Here is a 19,124-nt window from a genome sequence, read left to right on the forward strand (position 1 = left end):
TCTCTTTTTGCTTCTCAAATTAAATTCTGACAAAAGTAGGAAAACTTGAATTTAGAAAATTTGAAAATAATCTGAAAAAGTTAAATTTGAAATTACGTTCTAGAAAGTTTTGGAAGAGACAAAGAATCAACCATAATTCCACTGCTTTCTCACTCATTGACCATATGAATATTTTTCACTATTATACATAAAAGTTTATATCTTTTAAGTCAACATTATAGCATAGGGGTTAAGCCAATTACCTCATAGTCTACATAAATGTGATCTAATGGCTGTAGAATATTCTGTCTAGTGTTTATGTTATTATTTAATGAACTATTTTCTTATCATTTAACACATATATATGAATATATTTATATTTTATATATGGTATTGAATGAACATTTTTATGCATATAGCTTTTTCTCTCCTTTGAATTATATTTTTTTAGGATAGGTTCTAAGAAATGGAATTACTAGTTGAAAAGTGTGAGTTTTTTAAGATTCTTAACTGATACTGACAAGTTGTTTTTTAAAAGAGAATTGTACGGGTAAAGACTATATAGGTTCTTTCTGTGTTATTTCTTACAACTGTGTGTTGTAAATTTCAATTAAAACAAGGGGAAGGTACCAGTTTATATTTCACCATTAATGAGAGTACCCTTTTCACTACACTGTCACCTGCATTAAGTATCATATTTTTTCAGTGTTGCTATTTTACTAGTCAGGAAAATGGTGTCTCTCTTAAACTTGTATTTTTTTATTACTAAGTTGAACACATTTATGTATATTTGGCTACCAGTGGGACCTAAGGCTTTTTGATATTTAAATCTGATTATAATTTTTCAAATTATAAAATTAATTAATATATCAACAGATCAGAATAATTCAACAATAAGGAAATTTTTTTAAAATTTTATTTATTTATTTATTTATTTTTGGTTAGGTTGGGTTTTTGTTGCTGCGCGCAGGCTTTCTCTAGTTGCGGTGCAGGGGCTTCTCATTGCGGTGGCTTCTCTTGCTGCAGAGCACGGCCTCTAGGCGCACGGGCTTCAGTGGTTGTGGCTCGCGGGCTCAGTAGCTGTGGCGCACGGGCTTAGTTGCTCCGCGGCATGTGGGATCTTCCCAGACCAGGGCTCGAACCCGTGTCCCCTGCATTGGCAGGCGGATTCTTAACCACTGAACCACCAGGGAAGTCCCAGGAAATATTTTTAAAAAGTAATGTAATCTCTCATATCCTTGGAGACAGTGTAAACACTTACATAATTTCTTTTTTGTTGTTGCTATTTGTTTGATTGCTTTAAACAAACTGATTCTACCATCCCTATTGGTGAGAACTTTTTCTTTATTTCTTTAAACTTTAAAAAAAATTTAACTTTTGTTTTGGAACTTCAGTTTTTAAGCAAAAAATTATTTCTCTCTTTTGGTGCTTTAATCAAAAAGCTACGCAGATTAACAAGAGACTTTATTTTCAGCCAATTAAGGATAAGCATGAACAGGCTGAAGTATAACTACACCCTTTTTATTACATCATAAAGTTTAATGGTGCTGTGCGTTTTTTGATAGATAATACATTCACATGGCTCAAAATAAAAGGGTACAAAAGGCACAAAATGAATAGTCGTATCTCCCTTCCCTGTCCCTGTCTGTCCCTGAGCCGTCCAGGTCCTATCCCTGATGACAGATACTATTATCAGGTTCTTGGGCATTCTTCCAGACAAAATTTATGAATATATGAGAAAATTTACATATCATATTCTTTCTTTTTTGAACAAATAATAGCATGCTAGCGTATTGTACATACTTTTTTTGAACTTTTAATTTTATTTTGGAGATCATTCTGTATTAGTACATACAGAACTTTCTCCTTCATTTCATAGCTCCATGGTATTCCATTGTGTAGATGTACCATAATTTATGTAGCCAGTCAGTCCCCTGTGATGGAAAGCTTAAGTATTTCAAAATTTTGTTATTGCAAACAGTGCTACACTAATGAAGAACTCGGGCCATTTGGCATATGTGTGAATTTACCTCTAAGATAAATTCCTAGAAGTGGAAATGCTGGAACAAAGTCCATGTGAATTGAGAATTTTGATAGGTATTGCCAAATTGTCCTCCATCAAAGTGGTGCTGGTTCACCCTCCCCAGCAGCAAAGTAGGAGAGTGCTATTTCTACACTTGCAGTGCGCTACCCAACTTTTAAAAAAAATCTTTACCAGCCTGATTAGAGATTGAGCATCTTTTCATCCATTGAAGAGTCATTTGTATTTCCTTTTCTGTGTACTGTTGTTTCTGTCTTTATCTAGTTTTCTGTTGGGTTGTTGGTATTTTTCTTGATAATATGTAGGGACTCTGTAAAAGGGAAACTTAGCTTTTATCTTGTGATATAAATTACAAATACTTTTTCCAGCTTCTTGTTTGTGTTTAACTTTGTTTACGGTGATTTTTGCCACATAAAATTTTAATTTTATATAATAGTTGTAGCAATTTTCCATTTTATGGCTTCTGGGCTTTGTACAATATAATTCAGAAAGAACTTTTTCTAAGTTTATGGACAAATTTCTTATTTTTTTACATTTATATGTTTATATCAAGAAACTACCCTAGTATAAAATGTGAGCTATGGATCCAACCTTCTTTTTTTAGATGTCTCTTTGGTTATCCTAAAATAATTTAGTGAATATTCATCATTTCTTCTCTTATGTGAGATGACATCTTTATCATATATCAGATTCCTGTACTTGGACTGATTTCCACACCATCTATTATATTCTATTGAGTTGTCTGTTATGTATCAGTTCCACACTGTTTTGATTATTTTCCTTTATATATTTATATACTTTAAAAATTCTGTATTTTACCATCTGGTAGGAAGAGTATTTCATTATTGATCTTCTCTTTCAAAACTTTCCTGGCTCCTCTTGCTTCTTTGATATTCTATGTGGACTGAGCATTAGCTTGCCTATGTACCCCCAGAATCCTGTGAGTACTTTTATGGGATTAAGTTTACAAACTAACTCGGTGAGAATTTACAACCTTATGATATGAATTGCCTTTCCATTTGCCCTTATCTTTTTTTGTGACCCTCTGGACTATTCTAAACTTTACATCATATAGATCTTGCATATTTATTGTTAAGTTTATTACTAGATATGTTCGTTTTTGTTGCTGTTATAAACATTTTCCATTTTATCCTCCTACTATTGTGTATATGAAATTTATTGATTTCTGTATAGTAATTTTTGACCCATCCATTTTTACTGAATTCTCTTTGCTTGTAAATGCTTTTCAGTGACTTCTCCTAGGTCCTCCCCAAATATACAGTCATAACATCTACAAATAATGATAATTTTACCTCTTGTTTTTAAGTTGTGTAGCACTAACTTATTTTGTTTCCTAGTTTCTTTGTTTTCCACAATCTCCAGAACAATATTAAGGTAGTGATAATGGTTTCTATATTATATTCTGAACATTAATGAGAATGCATCTCATTCAATGTTTTCCCATTTAAGCATGGTGCTGGCTTCTGGGTTGACCCAGATATGTTTTGAGAAAATAGCCATCTAGTCCTATTTTATTAAAAGTATTTTAAATCATGAATGGATGTTGAATTTTATTAAATGTCAGCACAATTTGAGATGACTGCCTGATTTTTGCTCCATAGTTTAATTAATAGTATGAATTATGTAGTGGATTCACTGATACTGAACCATCCTTGTATTGCTGAAATAAATACCACTCAGTCATGGTGTCTTATTATTTAATATACTTTTCTATTCTGTTTGCTGATATTTTATTTAAGATTTTTGCATCAAATTCATAGTGAGATTAGCCTTTAGTTTACTTACATCATATTTATATGACTTCTGTATGTGCTGATTAGAATAAGTTGGAGTAAATGTGTTTTCCTGATTTATTTTTCATGGAGGGCTACATTCATTTATATTCATTAGGAAATGATGTGACTTCCTTAGCTTGGAACAGAATGGGAGTGCAGAATGGAGTTAGGTTAAAGCTGACCAGCTCTGAAAATAGTGCCTGGACCCATCGCATAGAAGAGCTTTGTGTTTCTGAGGTGTTCTTAAGTCAGTATCCTAAGAATGTAAAGATTTTACCTACCCTATCAGATCAGGCCCATTAGTTTCCTTGTATTTCCCTGCCCTTGCCCAGCCTACCAATCACAAATACACACACACACACATACACACACACACACACACACACACAGCTCACTTTACACTTAACTTGCTGCACACTTCCATGCAGTGGAGAGAGAAAACAGTATTGAAATGGAGAGTGAGAAACTTTCAAAATTTATTCAAATGGAAATACCTCAGATTTATGATCACTTGAATAAAGAGCCAGCTGAAATTTAATTTTTCTCATTTTTACAACACACCTTGCCAGGTAGATTATTGATAAACATAAACTTCTCAGAGTCTCTTACTTGGGGGCATAAACTGACTTCAAGCACTTACCAGTGCCAATTTTATACCAACAATTTTAATGCTAATTATTGCTCCTCTATGTAATTAAACAAAGCACCCTGAGAACCTCTCTTTTAAAATTTTTGTGTAAATTATTTATTGCAGTATAAAATACATACACAAATATTAAGTACAAAACTGATGAATTTTTGCAAAGTGCACATTTGTGTGATCACCTTGGAGATCAAGATATAGAACACTACCAGCATTCAGAAGCCCCCTCATGCTTCTTCCCAAATATATGTGTCACCCAACAAAAGTGCTTACCATCTGACTTGTGTCATCTTAGAATACTTTTGCAATTTTTTGACTTTATAAATTTGAATCATTCAGTCTTGTGGTAGGCAAAATTCTGAGAGGACCCCATGCTGCCTGCCTCCCATGTTCTTGCCCTGTGTACTCTCGTCCTCTTGAGTATGGTGGAATGTGAATATGGTGGATCTCACTCCTGTGCTTAGGGTATGGGGTTTTGCAAATGTAATTAAGTTCCAAGACAATTGAGTTTGAGTTCATCAAAAGGGAAAGGGGTAGGCCTAACGTAATCGGGTGAGCCCTTAGCAAGGACAGGGCCCTTCCCGAAGTCAGAAATTCAAAGCATGAGAAAGACATGGTCCTGCTGGCCTCGAAGGAGTAACCTGTCACGCATTGAGAGAACTTATGAGCAGGAGGCCTCCAGGAGCTACAACCAGCTGACAGCCAGCAAGAAAACGGACCCCGTGTCCTACAACCACTAAGAACTAAATTCTGCCAACAATCTGAATGAGCTGGAAGAGAACCCTTAGCTGCAAATGAGACCCCAACCCAGTGGACACCTTGACTACAGCTTTGGGAGACACTGAGCAGAGGACCCAGTGGAGCCAGGCCTGCACTTCTGACCTACATGACTATGAGATAATCAGTAGGTGCTATTGTAAGCTGCTATGGTGTTCACTGCTCCCACAACAGTAGAAAACTAATACAAATATGTGCCCTTTTGTGCCTGGCTTCTTTCATTAAACGTTAAGGGGGGTGGATCCATGTCCATATGCGTAGCAGTGGTTTCCTCTTTTCCACCACCTCATTTTATTCGCTTGTATGAATATGACACTCTTTATTGGTGCATTCTGATGCTGGGCACTTAGGTTGCTTTCAGTTGTTTTTATTGTGAAGAATGCTGCTTTCAGCACCCTTATACATAGTGTTTCTGTTGGGTATTGTCAAAGATAAACAAAGCCAGATACTAGTTAAAGTGGTAAGGACAGAGTTTAATTAGTAATTTATTGTTACAGTAGGGAAGAGAGTTCAGTATGAACTGATCTCAGCTTTGATTTTGCCAGAGGTGGCTGGGTGTTTGACAGGGAGAATGAGGGAATAGGGAGAGGGGTGAGTGGGGTCTCAGTAGAGTCAGGGAAGTGAAAAGTTCTATACGGTTGGTTAGTGTAAATGCTGGTTAGGTCAGCTGGGTCTGTTAGCTGGCAGTGATTGAAGTTAGGATTCTATCCTCCCCCAGAAACTGGGAGACAGAGGCCCTATCCTTCCTGATGGTTGCATTTGAAAGGACTGGCTTTCTGGTCCTCCTGAGTGATAGGAGATACATATACATCTCAAAGGGACAGAAGAAGGATTGACAGTTGTAAGCCCTTTTTAGTAAAGGCTCTAAGAAAGTGTGGTCAGGAGCCTATAGACAGGTGTTGGCTAAAACAAACAGTAAATTCATTTGTCAGTCAGTCTTGAGTTTTCTCAGGAAGGTACTTTAAGGGGGACTGGGTCATCCTAGGGATGTGGCCTTGAACTGTTAGAAACTGCCAGTGTTTAAGTCTTTCAGTGTAGGAAGAAGTGGGTGGGCTAAACTATTTGTGTTGAGAGCCTAGTTGCTACGGGCCAAGGTTGAGGTCTAGTCGAGGGGGCTCAGGTGAGCTTGGCTAGAGTATGGGCAAAGAGAGAATCTCTGTCAGTACATACCTGGGAGTGAATTGCTAGGTCCTGGGGTTAGGCGTGATTGGTTTGCTTTAGTAGATACTGTCAAATGGTTTTCCAAAGTGGTTGTGCCAATGTATATACCCTCCAGCAGGAACTGAGAACTCCCCTTGACCCACATCCTTTCCAACACTCCATAGTCTCAGTTTTGTTTTGTTTTGTTGATGTCGCCATTTTTATGGGAGTGTGGTGGTATCTCATGGTTTTAATTGGCATTTACCTGATAATGATGTTGCACTACTGTTCACATGCTTATGTAGATATTTTCTTGTATGATATCTCTATTCAAGTCTTTTGTCCATGCTTCCATTATGTAGTCAGCCCTTTCCTTATTGGTTTGTAATCTGTGTAGATTCTGGATATAAGTCCTTTGTCAGACCCAACGCATATATATACATGTATATAAAATATCTTCTCCCACTCTTCCGCTCACTTTTTCACTCTCTAAAGGTGTTTTTGATAAACAAAGGCACTTATTTTAATAAAGCCAAATTTATCAATATTTTCCCTTATTGTTGATTTTTGCATCCTGTTTATGAGATCTTTCCCTATCCTGAGGTCACAAAGATACTGTTGTGTGTTACCTTCTGGAATTGCACTGTCCAATAGGGTAGCCACTATTTCACACTTGAGATAGGGCTAGTGTGAGAAAGGAATTGAATTTTTAGTTTTATTTATGTTAATGGATTTAAATTTTAAAACTGAAGCTGTATAAAATATTTTTCTATTCAACTCAACGTTTCTCTTTTGATAGGATTACATTTCACTTTAATTATTGAAAATGTATTGTCTAAACCAAGATGTGCTCATTCCAAGAAGCTCTCATTGTCTGGTTCACAAAATGCCCCTGGCCAGATGCTCAGCATCAAAGACATAAGGGCCTTGAAAGTTGTAACAAGCCAGAAAATGGTTGATGTTCCCCTCCGTGGAAAATAGCACTGGCCTTCAACAGCACAGACATTCCCGATTGGTTAAGCCACAGCTTACTCTTGGGCTGGGAGTCCTTGTGGGGGAAAGTTGTAGATGTTTACAAATTCAAGCCCATGTTTAAAACCATTCAAGGGCTTCCCTGGTGGCACAGTGGTTAAGAATCCACCTGCTAGAAGCAAGAAAAACTACAGTCCTGCAGCCTGTGGACCAATAATCACAGTTACAGGAAGATAGACAAGATGAAAAGGCAGAGGGCTATATACCAGATGAAGGAACAAGAAAAAACCCCAGAAAAACAACTAAATGAAGTGGAGATAGGCAACCTTCCAGAAAAAGAATTCAGAATAATGATAGTGAAGATGATCCAGGACCTCGGAATAAGAATGGAGGCAAAGATTAAGAAGATGCAAGAAATGATTAACAAAGACCTAGAAGAATTAAAGAACAAACAAACAGAGATGACCAATACAATAACTGAAATGAAAACTACACTAGAAGGAATCAATAGCAGAATAACTGAGGCAGAAGAACGGATAAGTGACCTGGAAGACAGAATGGTGGAATTCACTGCTGCGGAACAGACTAAAGAAAAAAGAATGAAAAGAAATGAAGACAGCCTAAGAGACCTCTGGGACAACATTAAATGCAACAACATTCGCATAATAAGGGTCCCAGAAGGAGAAGAGAGAGAGAAAGGACCAGAGAAAATATTTGAAGAGATTATAGTTGAAAACTTCCCTAACATGGGAAAGGACATAGCCACCCAAGTCCAGGAAGCGCAGAGAGTCCCATACAGGATAAACCCAAGGAGAAACACGCCAAGACACATAGTAATCAAAATGGCAAAAATTAAAGACAAAGAAAAATTATTGAAAGCAGCAAGGGAAAAATGACAAATAACATACAAGGGAACTCCCATAAGGTTAACAGCTGATTTCTCAGCAGAAACTCTACAAGCCAGAAGGGAGTGGCATGATATACTTAAAGTGATGAAAGGGAAGAACCTACAACCAAGATTACTCTACCTGGCAAGGATCTCATTTAGATTTGATGGAGAAATCAAAAGCTTTACAGACAAGCAAAAGCTAAGAGAATTCAGCACCACCAAACCCGCTCTACAACAAATGCTAAAGGAACTTCTCTAAGTGGGAAACACAAGAGAAGAAAAGGACCTACAAAAACAAACGCAAAACAATTAAGAAAATGGTCATAGGAACATACATATCGATAATTACCTTAAACGTGAATGGATTAAATGCTCCAACCAAAAGACACAGGCTTGCTGAATGGATACAAAAACAAGACCCATATATATGCTGTCTACAAGAGACCCACTTCAGACCTAGGGACACATACAGACTGAAAGTGAGGGGATGGAAAAAGATATTCCATGCAAATGGAAATCAAAAGAAAGCTGGAGTAGCTATACTCATATCAGATAAAATAGACTTTAAAATAAAGAATGTTACAAGAGACAAAGAAGGACACTACATAATGATCAAGGGATCAATCCAAGAAGAAGATATAACAATTATAAATATATATGCACCCAACATAGGAGCACCTCAATACATAAGGCAACTGCTAACAGCCATAAAAGAGGAAATTGACAGTAACACAATAATAGTGGGGGACTTTAACACCTCACTTACACCAATGGACAGATCATCCAAAATGAAAATAAATAAGGAAACAGAAGCTTTAAATGACACAATAGACCAGATAGATTTAATTGGTATTTATAGGACATTCCATCCAAAAACAGCAGATTACACGTTCTTCTCAAGTGCGCACGGAACATTCTCCAGGATAGATCACATCTTGGGTCACAAATCAAGCCTCAGTAAATTTAAGAAAATTGAAATCATATCAAGCATCTTTTCTGACCATAATGCTATGAGATTAGAAATGAATTACAGGGAAAAAAACGTAAAAAAGACAAACACATGGAGGCTAAACAATACGTTACTAAATAACCAAGAGATCACTGAAGAAATCAAAGAGGAAATCAAAAAATACCTAGAGACAAATGACAATGAAAACACGACGACCCAAAACCTATGGGATGCAGCAAAAGCAGTTCTAAGAGGGAAGTTTATAGCTATACAAGCCTACCTAAAGAAACAAGAAAAATCTCAAGTAAACAATCTAACCTTACACCTAAAGAAACTAGAGAAAGAAGAACAAACAAAACCCAAAGTTAGCAGAAGGAAAGAAATCATAAAGATCAGAGCAGAAATAAATGAAATAGAAACAAAGAAAACAATAGCAAAGATCAATAAAACTAAAAGCTGGTTCTTTGAGAAGATAAACAAAATTGATAAGCCATTAGCCAGACTCATCAAGAAAATGAGGGAGAGGATTCAAATCAATAAAATCAGAAATGAAAAAGGAGAAGTTACAACAGACACTGCAGAAATACAAAGCATCCTAAGAGACTACTACAGGCAACTTTATGCCAATAAAATGGACAACCTGGAAGAAATGGACAAATTCTTAGAAAGGTATAACCTTCCAAGACTGAACCAGGAAGAAACAGAAAATACGAACAGACCAATCACAAGTAATGAAATTGAAACTGTGATTAAAAATCTTCCAACAAACAAAAGTCCAGGACCAGATGGCTTCACAGGTGAATTCTATCAAACATTTAGAGAAGAGGTAACACCTATCCTTCTCAAACTCTTCCAAAAAATTGCAGAGGAAGGAACACTCCCAAACTCATTCTATGAGGCCACCATCACCCTGATACCAAAACCAGACAAAGACACTACAAAAAAAGAAAATTACAGACCAATATCACTGATGAATATAGATGCAAAAATCCTCAACGAAATACTAGCAAACAGAATCCAACAACACATTAAAAGGATCATACACCACGATCAAGTGGGATTTATCCCAGGGATGCAAGGATTCTTCAATATACGCAAATCAATCAATGTGATACACCATATTAACAAATTGAAGAAGAAAAACCATATGATCATCTCAATAGATGCAGAAAAAGCTTTTGACAAAATTCAACACCCATTGATGATAAAAACTCTCCAGAAAGTGGGCATAGAGGGAACCTACCTCAATATAATAAAGGCCATATATGACAAACCCACAGCAAACATCATTCTCAATGGTGAAAAACTGAAAGCATTTCCTCTAAGATCAGGAACGAGACAAGGATGTCCACTCTCACCACTATTATTCAACATAGTTCTGGAAGTCCTAGCCACGGCAATCAGAGAAGAAAAAGAAATAAAAGGAATACAAATTGGAAAAGAAGAAGTAAAACTGTCACTGTTTGCGGATGACATGATATTATACATAGAGAATCCTAAAACTGCCACCAGAAAACTGCTAGAGCTAATTAATGAATATGGTAAAGTTGCAGGATACAAAATTAATGCACAGAAATCTCTTGCATTCCTATACACTAATGATGAAAAATCTGAAAGAGAAATTATGGAAACACTCCCATTTACCATTGCAACAAAAAGAATAAAATACCTGGGAATAAACTACCTAGGGAGACAACAGACCTGTATGCAGAAAACTATAAGACACTGATGAAAGAAATTAAAGATGATACCAACAGATGGAGAGATATACCATGTTCTTGGATTGGAAGAATCAACATTGTGAAAATTACTATACTACCCAAGGCAATCTACGGATTCAATGCAATCCCTATCAAATTACCAATGGCATTTTTTACGGAACTAGAACAAATCATCTTAAAATTTATATGGAGACACAAAAGACCCCGAATAGCCAAAGCAGTCTTGAGGGAAAAAAATGGAGCTGGAGGAATCAGACTCCCTGACTTCAGACTATACTACAAAGCTACAGTAATCAAGACAATATGGTACTGGCACAAAAACAGAAACATAGATCAATGGAACAAGATACAAAGCGCAGAGATTAACCCACGCACCTATGGTCAACTAATCTATGACAAAGGAGGCAAAGATATACAATGGAGAAAAGACAGTCTCTTCAATAAATGGTGCTGGGAAAACTGGACAGCTACATGTAAAAGAATGAAATTAGAATACTCCCTAACACGATACACAAAAATAAACTCAAAATGGATTAGAGACCTAAATGTAAGACTGGACACTATAAAACTCTTAGAGGAAAACATAGGAAGAACACTCTTTGCCATAAATCACAGCAAGATCTTTTTTGATCCACCTCCTAGAGTAATGGAAATAAAAACAAAAATAAACAAATGGGACCTAATGAAACTTCAAAGCTTTTGCACAGCAAAGGAAACCATAAACAAGACGAAAAGACAACCCTCAGAATGGGAGAAAATATTTGCAAATGAATCAAAGGACAAAGGATTAATCTCCAAAATATATAAACAGCTCATTCAGCTCAATATTAAAGAAACAAACAACCCAATCCAAAAATGGGCAGAAGACCTAAATTGACATTTCTCCAAAGAAGACATACAGACGGCCACGAAGCACATGAAAAGATGCTCAACATCACTAATTATTAGAGAAATGCAAATCAAAACTACAATGAGGTATCACCTCACACCAGTTAGAATGGGCATCATCAGAAAATCTACAAACAACAAATGCTGGAGAGGGTGTGGAGAAAGGGGAACCCTCTTGCACTGTTGGTGGGAATGTAAATTGATACAGCCACTATGGAGAACAATATGGAGTTTCCTTAAAAAACTAAAAATAGAATTACCATCTGACCCAGCAATCCCACTACTGGGCATATACCCAGAGAAAACCGTAATTCAAAAAGACACATGCACCCGAATGTTCATTGCAGCACTATTTACAGTAGCCAGGTCATGGAAGCAACCTAAATGCCCATCAACAGAGGAATGGATAAAGAAGATGTGGTACATATATACAATGGAATATTACTCAGCCATAAAAAGGAACGAAATTGAGTCATTTGTTGAGACGTGGATGGATCTAGAGACTGTCATACAGAGTGAAGTAAGTCAGAAAGAGAAAAACAAATATCGTATATTAACGCATGTATGTGGAACCTAGAAAAATGGTACAGATGAGCCGGTTTGCAGGGCAGAAGTTGAGACACAGATGTAGAGAACGGACATATGGACACCAAGGGGGGAAAACTGCAGTGGGGTGGGGATGGTGGTGTGCTGAATTGGGCGATTGGGATTGACATGTATACACTGATGTGTATAAAATTGATGCCTAATAAGAACCTGCAGTATAAACAAACAAAACAACTAATACTAAACTTTCATTGGGTTATTTGTATGGAAATCTGTTAATATAAATGTTTCAGATATTACATGAAATTTCCAAAAATCTTATATGTTCTGGTATAATGTTATATGTCATAATCCTAGTTATTACCTTAAAATGTATATCTCAGAAATAACTAATTTTCTTGTCAACTGCATTATTATGAACTTTCATCAAATCTTTAACTGTGGTCATTTTTAAGTCTTTTGTCATTTACAGACAGTTCTGGGTGTACTCTGATGCTCTTGCAAATATGTTCCTATAAAAGGGTTTCATCTTTAAGAAATTCATGGAAAAGACTCTGACAAGTACAGGTTTCTGGTAACTGACTGTACTGCTGAACTGAATGAATAAGCATTTTCAGAACTCTAATGAAAAACTGATGAACTCATAAAAGTGCTAACAAAAGACCAAGATGAAAAAAAAATTAATTACATGGGACTGAGTGAACTGATGAGGATGAGTATAATTTTTGTGACTTTCTGTCTGAATTAAAAAAAAAAATCCCACAAGGACTCAGAGGCAAAGAATATACAAATCAATTTTCACTGCAAAGTAAAGGAGCTGTTACAGTGGAGGATTACTGGACTGAATGTCAATATTATGACATAGTATGAGTGTGTTTCATGTTTGGTAATTGCAATCATTGTTGCTTTTGTTGTGGTCATCCATGTACAATGCTTGGTGTCAGTCTATTTATCTCTTGTAAAAATAAAATACAGTGTGTGTGTGGGGGAAAAAAAAAAAAAAAAAAAAGAATCCACCTGCTAATGCAGGGGACACGGGTTTGAGCCCTGGTCCAGGAAGATCCCACATGCTGCGAAGCAGCTAAGCCCATGCACCACAACTACTAAGGCTGTGCTCTACGGCCCGTGGTCCGTAACAAGAAAAGCCACCGCAATGAGAAGCCCGCGCACCACAGCGAAGAGTAGCCCCCACTCACTGCAACTAGAGAAAGCCCGCGCACAGCAACAAAGACCCAACGCAGCCAAAAATAAATAAATAAATAAATATTTAAAAATTTTAAAAAACCCTTCAAATACTTCCAAAAATTAAAGTTATATCTGAAAACCATTTGTATGGTTCTTTCCATAAATTTCAAAGGTCAGTAACTATTATTTTGGTGCATATAGCAGGCTGTACCAAGTAATATCTCCCCTTGAGCATCCTGGCAAATCATCCCAGGTAAACTGGTTATTACTTCAGTCACTTATTTATCACCAGTGATGAGTTTCATTTTGGTAGCCATGTAATTTTTATAAAATTTACCTTGTTTTCCACAAATCTTTTCTACAAATAAAGGAGCTATATATGAAAAAAAAACCCAAGAAACAAGATGTGCTGTAAGTATAAAATATGCACCAGATTCTGAAGACTTAGTTTGAATGAAATAATGTAAAAGATCTCATTAATATTTTTATATTTGATTACACATTGAAATGATAATATTTTTGAAATTTGAGCTAAACATATGATTAAGACTAATTTCATCTGTTTTTACATTTTTTAATGTGGCTACTAGAAAATTTTAAATGACATACGTGGCTCATGTTGGATTTCTATTGTACAACACTGTTATAGAAGCTTTATTATTTTATCTTTCATAATTAAGTCTATGACCAATGTAGGATAGATTTTTGTATATTCTGTGAGGTAGGGTGAGTGTTTATTTTTTTTCCGTGTTGTTATCCAGTTGATTCAGCAGCATTTATTTAAAAAGCCATCTTTTCCCCCCACTTCATTGCAGTGACACTTTTGTCATTAATGAGGCAGGTTCATTTTTGAACCTTCTATTCATTTCCACTGGTTTGTCTGTCCTTGCACCTGAGTCACTCTGTTTTCATTATGTGGTTTTATAATAAATCTTCATAGTCTGAAGTAAATTCTCCACTTTGTTCTTCAAGATTGTTTGATATTCTTGGCCTTTTGCATTTCCATATGACTTAAAGAATCAACTCATCAATTTCCACAAAAATATTTTCTGGGCATATGACTAGTATTGCATTGACTCCAGAGATAAATTTGGAGAAAATTAACATCTTTATAATAGTAAGTCTTCAAATCCCTGGACATGATACATTCCTAAAGACTTCTGCAATTTCTGTCAGTGTTTTGTAGTTGTAGTGATCGTGCACAATTTTCATTACATATATTCCCTGGTATTCAATTTTTGTGTGTGCAGTTATAAATGATACAGTTTTAAATTGATTAATTTAGAGACATTTGATAGCTTTAGAATATTGTGTCTTCTGATCTGAGAACACACTATAACCCTCTATTTAGTCAGAGTTCATAAAAATTCTGGTTATAAGGCCTTTATCAGATATGTGTTTACAAATATTTTCTCCCAGCTAGTGGATTGTCTTTTCATTTTCATCATCCAAAGAACAGCAGTTTTTAATTTGATGAAGTCAAATTAATTTATTTTTTAATAATTTGAATTAGATTTAAGAAATCTTTCTAAACCCAAAGTTACTAAGGCTTTCTCCTATGTTTTCTCTCAGAAGTTTTACAGTTTTTAGCTTTTGGGCTTAAGTCTACAATTCTAATTAATTTCTTATAGTAAATAAAAGTCAAAGTTTTTTGCCCATAGATATCCAATTGTTAAAGCACCACTTGTTAAAAAGTCTCTTCTTCCCCCATTGTGTTACAATGTCATCTTTACAGATAATTAGTTGACTATATACGTGTGGGTTTACCTCTGTACTCTCTACTCTGTTCCATTGATCTGTATATTTATCCTTATACTCTTGATTACTAGAGATTTAGAGTAAGTCTTGCAAACAGATAGTGGGAGTCCTCAAATTTTGTTCTTAAAAGTTATTTTGGCTATTCTAGGTCTTTTGTGTTTCCATAAAAATTTTAAATTTAGCTAGTCAATTTCTACCAAATAAGCCTGCTGGAATTTTGATTGGGATTGTTTTTAGTCTCTAAATAATTTGGGAAAAATTGATACCTACTGAGTCTTTCAGTCCATGGAGATGGAATATCTCTTAATTTATTTAGGTTTTCTTAGTTTTCAGTGTGTAGTTTCTGTGCATATTTTGTTAAATGTATCCCTTAAGAATTTCACAGTTTGTTGTTGTTACTACTGTAAATGGAGTGGCTTTCTTAATTTTGATTTTCAGTTGCTCATTGTTAATATGTAGAAACGCAATTGACTTTTTCTGTTGTCCTTGCTAAAATCACTTATTATTCTAGTAGCTTTTTTGTGAGATTTTCTACACAGATAATCATGTTGTCTGAAAATAAAGACAGTTTGACATCCTCCTTTCCAGTTTGTATACCTTTTATTTAATATTCTTGTACTGCCTGGGACTGCCTATACAGTGCTAAATAGAAGTGGTAATAAATAGATCATTATCTTTTTAACCCAATATCAGAAGACTTATCTTTCTATTTGCTGTAGATTATTTTTATAGGTACTCTTTTTATTGGTTATAACATTATGTGCTTAACATGTACAGCATTATATTTTGACTCCTATATACACTACTGTGTGCTCACAACCAAAGTTTTAGTTCCCATCCATCACCATACAGTTGACCCTCTTTACCCATTTTGCCCTCTGGTACCCTCTTCCCTCTAGTAACCATTACTCTGTTCTCTGTATCCACATGTTTGTTTTTATTTGGTTTGATTTGATTTGTTCATTAATTTATTTATTTTTGTATTCCACATATAAGTGAACTCATATATATTTGTCTTTCTCCATCTTATTTCACTTAGCATAAAGTCCTCAAGGTCCATCCATGTTGTCACAAGTGGCAAGATGTCATCCTTTTTTATGGCTGAGTAGTATTCTCTCCTATAGCACATCTCTATGAATGTAGCATAGTGATGAACATAGCATAGTGTGTATATCTGTGATGAACGTAGCATAGTGATGAACGCAGCATAGTGTGTATATCTTTTGAAATTAGTGTTTTGTGCTCTTTGGATAAATACCCAGAAGTGGAATAACTGGATCATATGGTAGATCTATTCTTAATTTTTTGAGGAACCTTCACACTGTTTTCTACTGTGGCTGCACCAATTTATATTCCCACCAGCAGTATATGAGGGTTCCTTTTGTTAGATATGTAACTACTCAGATTTTCTATTCTTTTGTCAGTTTTGTAAGTCATGTTTTTCAATAAATTTGTCCATTTAATCCAAATTTTCAAATTTATTGTCATAAAATGGTTTATGGTTACTAACTTCCTTTAGTACTCTGTAGGACTTTTTATCCCCAGTATTGGTAGGTGTGTTTTCTGTCTCTTTTTTCTCAGTCATTCTTCGTGGAGGTTATCAATTTTGTTCATCTTTTTAAAGAAGAAAATTTTTACTTTGTTAATTTTCTATTTTATTTCTGCTTTGTCTTTATTGTCTTTCATAATCTGTTCTTATCTTGAGTATTTTCTTCCTTTTTGTTTTCCTTAGGTTCATTTGGTGGTTCTTTTTCTAGTTTCTTGAAGTAGATCTTAGAGCATCAATTCTCAACTTTTCTCTTTTGCATAATGTATACATTTAAAGCTCTAAATTCCCCTCTAATCATCGCTTTAGCTGCATTCCAGTCATTTTGTTATACCATATTTTTTATCATCGGTTAATTTAAATTTATTTTTATTTCTTCTTTGATCTGTAGGTTGTTAGAAAGTATTGTTTAAGTTCTAATCATTTTGAAGTGTTCTACTTATATTTTTTATTAATTGATTTCTAGCTTAACCTCACTGTTGTCAGAAGACATACTATGTATGACTTCAGTCCTTTGAAATTTGTTGATACTTGCTTTATGGCTTGGCATATCACCAATTTAGTGAATGTTCCATGTGGTCTGAAAAAAATTTATATTCTCTAGTTATTGGGGATGTTGTTTTATATCAGTCAGTTAGGTCAAATGTATTAGTAGTGTTTGCTCAAATCTTCTATATCCTTACAGGTTGTCACCTGTACTTCTGACCGACTGGTTATAAGTAGAGGTTCCCCCAGTTCCTTCCTTGGGTTCAATAATTTGCTAGTCTGGTGTAGAACTCAGGGAAACACTTACTTATACTTATTAGTTTATTATAATGGATATGATAAAGGATACAGATGAATAGCCTGATGAACAAATACATAGGATGAAGTCTGGAAGGGTCCCAAGCACAGGAGCTTCTGTCCCCATGGAGCTGGGGTGCAGCACCCTCCCAGCACATGGATGTGTTCACCAATCTGGGAGCTCTCTAAACCCTGTACTTCAGGGATTTTTATGGAGGCTTCATCACATAGGTGTGATAGATTATTAACTCATTTTCCAGCCCCTCTCCCCTCTTCAGAAGATGGAGGGGTAGGGATGATAGTTCCAAGCTTCTAATCATGGCTTGGTCCTTCTAGTGACCAGTCCCCATCCACAAGCCCACCAAGAGCCACCTCATTAGAACAAAAGATACTCCTATCACCTAGGAAATTCCAAGGGTTTTAGGACCTTTTTGCCAGGAATTGGGGTCAAAGATCAAATATTAGCAGAAGCCAGGGGCAGAGACCAATACAGAAAGTCCCTGATTTACACTGGTTCAATTTGCAATTTTTTGACTTTATGGTAATGCAAAAGCAATATGCATTCATTAGAAACCATACTTCACATTTTGAATTTCGATCTTTTCCCAGGCGAGCAATATGTGGTACCATACTCTCCAGAGAGCCACAGCTCGCAGTCAGCCAGGAGACCTGGCTGGTAAATAACCGATACACTTAACAGCCTGTACTCTGTACTCAAACAACCATTCTGTTTTTCACTTTCAGTGTAGTATTCAATAATCTATCAATACATGAGCTAGTCTACCCTTTGTTATAAACTAGGCTTTGTTTTAGATGATTTTTTCCAACTGTAGGCAATGTAAGTGTTCTGAGCACATTTAGGTATGCTAGGCTAAGTTACAACATTTAGTAAGTTAGGTGTATTAAATGAGTTTTCAACTTACAATATTTTCAACTTTGGATGGGTTTATCGGGATGTAACCCCATTGTAAGCAGAGGAAGATCTGTAGGTATATTTATTATTATTTCACACTATCTTACATTAAACAGTCAATTGTCTTTTAAAGAAATTAAGAACCACAAAGAAAAATTATTTTATATTTACCATTTCTGAACCTCTTCATTCCATCTGGTATATTCCTTCTGCTACAGAACTTTTTAAAACTTTTTAATATCCATGTCAGCTAACAACAAATTATCCTAACTTCTTTCTCCTAAAAAAAGCAAAAAAACAACAAAAAAAACCCCTTTCTTTTTGCTTCATTTTTTTTTTAAAAAAACAAGGAAGGTAAGGAGAATTTTTTTTTGATATTTATTTATTTATTTATTATTTTATTTATTTATTTTGTCTGTGCCGGGTCTTAGCTGCCGCACACGGGATCTTCATTGAGGCATGCAGACTTCTTAGTTGTGGCCTTCGAACTCTTAGTTGTGGTGTGCATGCGGGATCTAGTTCCCCAAGCAGGGATCAAACCTGGGTCCCCTGCATTGGGAGTGTGGAGTCTTACCCACTGGACCACCAGGGAAGCCCC

General features: G+C 35.6%; 1 protein-coding gene across 9 annotated transcripts in view; it reads left to right on the forward strand.

Moving 5' to 3' along the window:
• MICAL2 (microtubule associated monooxygenase, calponin and LIM domain containing 2) overlaps positions 1-19,124 on the forward strand; it is a 224,182-nt gene that overhangs the window by 165,836 nt on the left and 39,222 nt on the right. The gene's annotated exons all lie outside the window — the stretch shown is intronic.

This window comes from Eschrichtius robustus, chromosome 11 (genome assembly GCF_028021215.1).
Source record: "Eschrichtius robustus isolate mEscRob2 chromosome 11, mEscRob2.pri, whole genome shotgun sequence".
NCBI classification, from domain to species: Eukaryota; Metazoa; Chordata; class Mammalia; order Artiodactyla; family Eschrichtiidae; genus Eschrichtius; species Eschrichtius robustus.